Consider the following 8,126-nt stretch of genomic DNA (forward strand, 5'->3'; position numbering starts at 1 on the left):
TATCATTGAATTCAAGTTTAATACAACCCATTATACATTGACCCACTTGTAACCTACTGTACAGCAGAGCGGAATCCACTTAACCCCTTTTTTTAAATTGTATTAGATATTTATTGTTTATATATTAACACAAAAAACAAAAAAATACAAGTACAATATAAAATAAGATTCCGGTTTATTTGCTGGTGTAAATATATTATATTCGACGTTTTATTATTTTTAAATTGTCACGATCCCCGTAAAAATCACAAAAAACACGCGTTCTAAGTACCGATTTCGATGTCTAAGCCAACTCACTTTATATCATAATATGACGTAAATGCCTATGTTTTTTTTTTTTTATCGACACCCACGTTTACACTATTCTCGCGTATACTTGTAAGTGGTATTGCACTCGCTTATCTGTAGCAATAATTCAAATCACAACTAAAAGCGCCCTCACTGATTTTATACGCACATACATTATATTTATTATTGTACTATTACAATAATATACTGTTCGACAACTAGATAGGTACTGCTGCAGGTGTGTGTAGGCAGATTAAAACACTGCAGCGTTAAGGTTTTGCTATGGCCCGACAACGATGAGCTTAATATTATGTGGTGCGTAGTGGTCGTCTATACCGCGACCGTTTCGAAGTTAAAAGTGTGCCACCCTCCCCCCTCGCAACAGCGATCAGATTTTAATTGTAATACACTAATGCATAATAATGTGCGCGTACTTATATATAGTATATGATATAAAATATATCTAGTTAAATAGTATATACTATACTCGCACAGTTTTGACGCGTCAAACGAGTTATCTGCAGCGCACAACGAAGCATGATTTATTAGATTCGGTACCGTATTTGCAATATTACATACGTCATGTATATATATACACATTGTACCGGAGATATCGAACTTTATAATAATATTTACTATGCATCGTAGTGGTAGATGAGGTACCTCTGTTCCGCACGCGCGTCGCGGTATATAACTTAAAGTATACGTCGATATATTATCGTATAGTGCGGGTGGGTGTGTGTGAGCCCGTCGAGAAACTCGCCGGTGATTTATAATATTATAATACGCGTGTAATGACGTACGCTCGCACGTGTAAATGTTATTCGCGCGAACGTATTTTCTATAGTAGTTGCCGCTGTTTATGCGCCGATTACATGGTCGGTTTCTATTTTCTTCTTCTACTCGACGGGTTGTAAGTACTCCGCGCGGTCGTATCGTTTAGGCACTTGCGCGAACGATATTTATGGCTGGCGATCTGTCTCCGAATGCATTCGTACACCGACAGACGGTTTCGAGAATTATTCGAGAAAATATACGTCCGCAAACATTTGGGAATTCGTAACAACGACGTAAGATTACGTGAAATACTGCTGCGGAAGAAACAGCGTTTATTACATATTTTAGATTTTTCGTAATGAATGCCCAATTTATAGCATTTTTTATTCGTGAACAACTTTAACGTCACGCAGCACATAAAATACGTGAAAGAGAAAAAATAACAATACGTTATTCCTTCCTTTTCCACGGACAGATACCAATTAAATAACGCGGTAGCAATAATTTTCGGAGACTAAACGTGAATAATGTATATTCGCGACCGCCTCAGGATTCACGAAATGTTTTGAATGTTTAACATAATATATTAACTTTAATATAAAAAAAACATAAACGTTCGTATTTAAATATATATATATAATATAACCTAAATATAAACAGATACAAACGCGTCCTTATTAAAGTCTTATGTACACCACACAATAGTCACAGGATTACAAATTAACAACGATCGATCGACAGACGAAAAATCTCCTTTGCCGTACGTTTTCGCTTTCATCCGACCACGGACGACCCGGAAAGTGAAAACCCCGAAGCGATATTCGATTCGTCGGCCATAGTAATAATAATAATAATAATAATAATAATAATAATTGAGTTCTGGTTTTCCAGTTCATTATTTGGTAGGTACTGCAGAAGTCTGGGTCTAGTAGAATGTGTTGTATACATAAATATATATGTACCTGCCTATATTATATTAGATAATACCGCCGTTCCGCCACGCCAAACAACGAGTAATTATATATATATATATATATGTATATACTCAGGCCGTTGTATTATTTTCTATTTCCGCGTAACAAAGACGCCAAGCCGTCTAGTCTGTGCAATATATTTTCCGCTATTTTGTTTCGTCCACTCATTTGTTTTCACCCGTCCGTCAGACCATAACGGACAACGGACGCGAGACAACAGAAATTAAATCAATCAACGCTCGGCTCACGTGGCGCAGTTTATTACATAAAATACCGATGTGCGTATGGGCTCGCGTTAACCAATATGAGCAGTTCTAAATTAAAATTGGCAGTTTTAAATACATATTTGGTCAGTATGCCTCAAAAGGTTAAAATACCTTTGAGTTCCCGGAGATATTTTACGCATATCATAATATTACGGTAAACAACTATTTGTTTGAATTCTAAACTATTTTATGATTTTAATTTTTGTTGTATCAACGTACACATGATGACATTATTATCCACTTGGGTAGGTATATTAGTTATTATGATGCATGATGATTATAATATTTAATAGTTAAAAGCTAATCACAATATTCAATCCAATAATAGATGCTTTGGAAAAAATGGAATTTTAATCTTGTTACATTGTTATTTGTATTGTAATTAAATAAAGATGGAATAATATAATATAAACGTGTCCTGACTGAACTGATTTAGAGCCCAAGCAGTAATAGCTCGAGGTTTGCAATTTTCACGATAAGTTGGTATGTTCATGTGCATTAAGAAATAATAAATAAAAAAAAATACGAATTTTTTAAAAATTTGCATTTTAAAGTGGTGCACAAGTATTTCGAGATTTAAGATTTCCGATGAACATTTTTAAGGTTCGGACACCATTATACCAAATATTAAATAACGAATTTAACATTTGATTTGAATCATATTATATAGTTGGGACTTCTAACGGGAAACGAAGTGCACGGCATCAGCTAGTAATATTAATATAATATTACAATATTCTTACCTCTTATATTATGGATAAATAGTTGCCAAATTGCTATACGACCTTAACTGTGGAAAAATCTGAGGCTCTTGGAGTCTTGTAGTCCAGTATAAGCATGGTCCCTTTTGCCTCCCCTTAATCCTGGCTTGTGTATTATAATAAGTGTATAATTTTTAGTTTACTAAATATTGGTTGCTAAGCGTTCGGGAAGTTTTTTTTAAATCGCATGTAAAAACTATGTTGGACATTTCTAATAAAATTCCTTAGCGAAAGCTCTGCCGATGTGGTCTGCAATCGATCGGCGTGAGTTACTTTTAGGGTAACTGATGTACAATATTGGCGTAAACCAAATTGACATGCCAGACTAATATTGTCTAGCTTGGACTGTCACTAGACTGTTCGAGTTTGAAACATTGGGGGCAGGGGATCGATCGGATGGCGTGGAGGTGACGAATAAATTAATCATTTTAGCCTGTTTACGTACACTTTACGCGCATGAGTATACATATTATCCAATTATTATGTACTATACATAATAGTATATATTAGTTACATTGAAAAATTCCACAGACGGGTTTTTAATGTGTTTTTCCATTATGTTTTATCCATATATTGTATTATTGTTCGATAACAACAGACCGTTAACAAAAGTTGTCAAATACACATATCGGAAATCTGGGTTCCTTTCAAAAAAAAGGAAAATAAAATCCTTACGACGTTTTTAAATTTACGTCTCCTTTTACATAATTTATATTTCATATACATATCCCATAAATATGATTGTATTTATTATTTTATACACATAACCTGGATAAAAGAATTCCGGACCAATGCCGAAAATAATCCAAATAACTGGAGACTTTTGTTTTTGTAACATTTTTATTTATTCTTGTTATATTAATCATTTTAAATAATAAACGAATATAATTTTTTTTAGTTCAACATAGGTACCCTGTGCTATCCACTAATATGTTGGAAGCCATATGCTCAGATATCACTGATGTGATATCCCTTCAGCAGGGATATTGGACGGGAAAAACCAATTTAATAATTTAACATTTATTATTTCACAATCTACTCTATTGAATTTTTTATATATAAAAAGAATATAAATTTATGAATTTCGGTATTGTGTGGAATATGTAAGAACTAGAAGCCAAAGTTGTATTGAATTAATAATAATAATAATTAATGATAATTATTTATTTTATTTATTGATGGCCTTTACACGTTTCTTATATAGGTGCGTGATATAATTTATAAACAACTCGTTTCTTGTTGTGATTATTTAATTTGGTTTTCCCATTTCATAAAATACGAACAATATTCTTAGAATTAAATCTAGGCTATTGATCAAATAATATGAGTCATGTATCAGACAACTGCATTATAAACGCATACTATGTATTGAAGACTTCATTATTGACGATTCGCTGGGGGACTGATTTCTATTGTGCATACGTGTCAATACTCGTCGCATAATTATCATGATATAATCACCTGACCATCGGTGATACAATTAATTGAGCATTATAAATGTTGTACCAACCGTGGGCGTGAATGTATTGAGCTCATGCGCATTTGCCCCTTAGATAGTATCAAATATTTAGACAGTAGCTCTATCCAATATCCATTGTATAATATGATCTAAGATTTAATATAAACTATTCTCTGGATGCATGATAATCATTATTGGTACTACATCTGTACATTTTATTACGTAATTATAATTAACGACTAAAGTATATTATTTTTTGACACCTACGTATTAGTTAACACATGAATGATTAATACCTATAAAACTTTATATTATTATACATATTATTATTATGTATATAAAATATAAGTACCTACATATTTATAATTTTCATTTTTAAGATTGCCAATTAGTATGAGGCGCTCCTGAGGGTGGTCGTGTGGTCGATTGCTGTATGCACTTATTGATGGGCCACTCGTCTCCTGACGACAGACTAGGCTCTACTTAAGCAAGTGGCCGATACTGCAGGCGGGCGATTCACTGTAGGTCGAATTGGTCGCTGGTTGGTTGGCACTGGCCATTAAGTCCTCTGGATGAGCACTGGTGATCTGCACGTCGGAGTTCAATATTTGGATCGTTTCTAATGATGCTTGGGTTCCCTGAATTTCAGATTGTTCTATGGTCTTCGGGTCTTCTAGTCTTTATTATGGTGTTGAAAGTATGGTTAGAGGGGAAGTTTGTGGGGGAAGGCAATTTAAGTCTTGGGTGAAATGCGGCCCTCACCCACCACTGAAATACCTCACTTCCCGCTTTATCTACAGAATATACTATTTCATAAGCATCCAGAAGTTGTAGCTGGAAATGAAGCACGAAAAACTGCACTAGAAGTTTTATTTAATAAAAATAAAAAGTTAAAAAAATACTGTCTTTTTACGGTTATTTGTTTTAGAGTTAATACTCATTGTTATAAACATCCACTAAGTGGATATTTTATCTCGAACTCAGTTCAATATTTTAATATATGTCTCAATATATACATCTATTTTTTATTTACGCTAAACCAATAACATTGTCGTTGACAACAAAAATTTGGTTCATGTCTAAAAATATTTTTAAGTGTATTTTCTTTACACTGTTCAATTAATATTTCAATAATAACATTTTGTTAACACGGCACATTAGATAGGCAATTCAGGTACACCAGCTTCGGGTGCGATAGTATTTTTTCTATACCATAGGATATCCCAGTAGCGTAGCCAGGACTTCTCTTTTTTTGGAAGTGGGATGGATGTGTTTTCACAGAGTTCGTTTAGGTCTCACATAAGCTTAGCATACTGACGTCGAGCATTTATTTTAGGTTTCAGTTCTTGTACGGCTAAACAAATTTGTATTTGCAATTACTTTCATAGACAATAGAAATAACTTTTTAATTTTCTATACACTTCGAGGGGGTATAAACGTGTACATTTATATTATAATATTATATGCATTATTTGGCCCATTTACCTATTAATTTAGTATATTTAGCATAATACCGTTGTTGGTGGGTGGCTCTGTGCCTGTGGTCTTAATATCTTTCTGGTTTTGGTTATTTTGAAAAAAAAATTAAGTAATTAAAATTTAAAATAATTTGCACATTTTCAGTTATTGCTGAATTATGTCCACATTTGAAATTAAATGCATATTTAAATTAATCTATGCCTATCTTTAATATTTTTGAACTGCTATTAAAGAGATTTATGAGGAACCTTGCATTAAATTTCAAACTTCTATGTAAAAAAGTTTTTATCGACAACAATTTAAAAACAATTAATACAAATAGAAAAAGGTGGATAAGTGGATGTCGCTCTGCTGTACGGTAGGTTACAAGTGGGTCACTGTAATGGATGGTGTTAAATTTGAATTCAATGATATAATATCATTGTATAAGAAAAACGATTCTGAGCGAAAACGGTCAGTCAGCCTATGATTTTACCAAGTATATTTGATGATATTATTATGAATAAAGTAATTTATATATAACCTATTTACGTGGAGCCTTGTTTTAAATTTTCAATCCTTAGCCATAAAAGTTAAACATTTTATACATTTTTAACCACAAAATAATTAATAAATTTTAAATTTGATAAATTTTAAGCAATTAAACTTTAATGCTTATAAAATAAAATTATGCCTATGTATTTTTAATATTTTTCAACTGCTATTAGAACGATATATCAGGAGCCTTATATTAAATTTTCACGCTTTTTTTACCCAACAAATAAAAATTTATTGATATTTATAGAAAAAAAACTAAAAAAATTGAAAACTGACAATGTCCGTAAACAGCTCAAAAAGAGTCAAAATATTTTCAACATTTTATGGCGTATAGAAAATGCTAATATAAACATTCAGTGAAATTTTCAAGTATCTACAGTCATTCGTTTTTTAATTACAATAAAATAAGAAAATTGTTACATGAGAAATCGAGTAAATATCAAATGTTGTAAAAATATAAATTTCAGACGCTCATAAAAATTTAATTTAAGTTTCTTCTAGATATTTTTTTTTTGATAAAGGTAGACAAACTTATGAGTAATCTTATATTACATTTTCAAATCTTAGATTTAAAAAGAAAAATTTTTATGAATTCTCATCAAAATAATTTGCTATTTTTCGTGATTTTTCCGTATTTTGTCAAAATTTGAACTTTAAATGCTTATAATTAAAAACTGTGACTAAGGATTTTTAATTTTTTTCATCTGCCTTTGAAACAATAACCTGGGAGCCTTCTATTAAATTTTCAAGCTTTTTTACTCAACAGATAAAATTTTATTGATATTTATAGAAAAAAAAACTAAAAAAATTGAAAACTGACAATGGCCGTAAACAGCTCAAAAAGAGTCAAAATATTTTGTAAATTTTATGGTGTATAGAAAATGCTAATATAAACATTCAGTCAAAATTTCATGTCCCTACGGTCATTTGTTTTAGAGTTACACCAAAAACCAAAATCGATTTTCTCGAAAACAGATTTTGCGTAAAAATTCCCGTTTTTCCTTAATTTTTCTTTTGTTTTTCACGTCGCTTGTGAAAACTACTGGGAAATTTTTACTTTTGACCCCCCAAAGTACCAACTAGATTCACTTTCCTATCAGAAAAGTTACTATTGAAGAAAATCCAAGGACTTTTACTGTCCTAAAAGGTGATGACAGACACAAAAATAAAAAAGGTGGGCAAGTGGATGTCGCTCTGCTGTACTGTAGGTTACAAGTGGGTCACTGTATAATGGATGGTATTAAATTTGAATTCAATGATATATCATTGTATAAGAAAAACGATTCTGAGTGGAGACGATATGTCAGTCTAGGTATAAGACATATTATACACTTATCTATGGTATTAAAAAAAAAATTGACCTATAATAAATTACAAATTAATCATATCACAATATCCATTAGGTACATATAACGCGTTATACATCAACAACAAACCGTGATACTATCATCATAATATATCGATGAAAATATTACAAATTAGAAGTTTCAAGTGCCCACGAATAATATTATACAATCACAACAAAATAACTAAAATAGTTATTCTAGGTTTTTATGTAATTTCGTCCAAATTTGAACTTAAAATG

The sequence above is a fragment of the Metopolophium dirhodum genome, chromosome 9, assembly GCF_019925205.1.
Source record: "Metopolophium dirhodum isolate CAU chromosome 9, ASM1992520v1, whole genome shotgun sequence".
NCBI lineage: Eukaryota > Metazoa > Arthropoda > Insecta > Hemiptera > Aphididae > Metopolophium > Metopolophium dirhodum.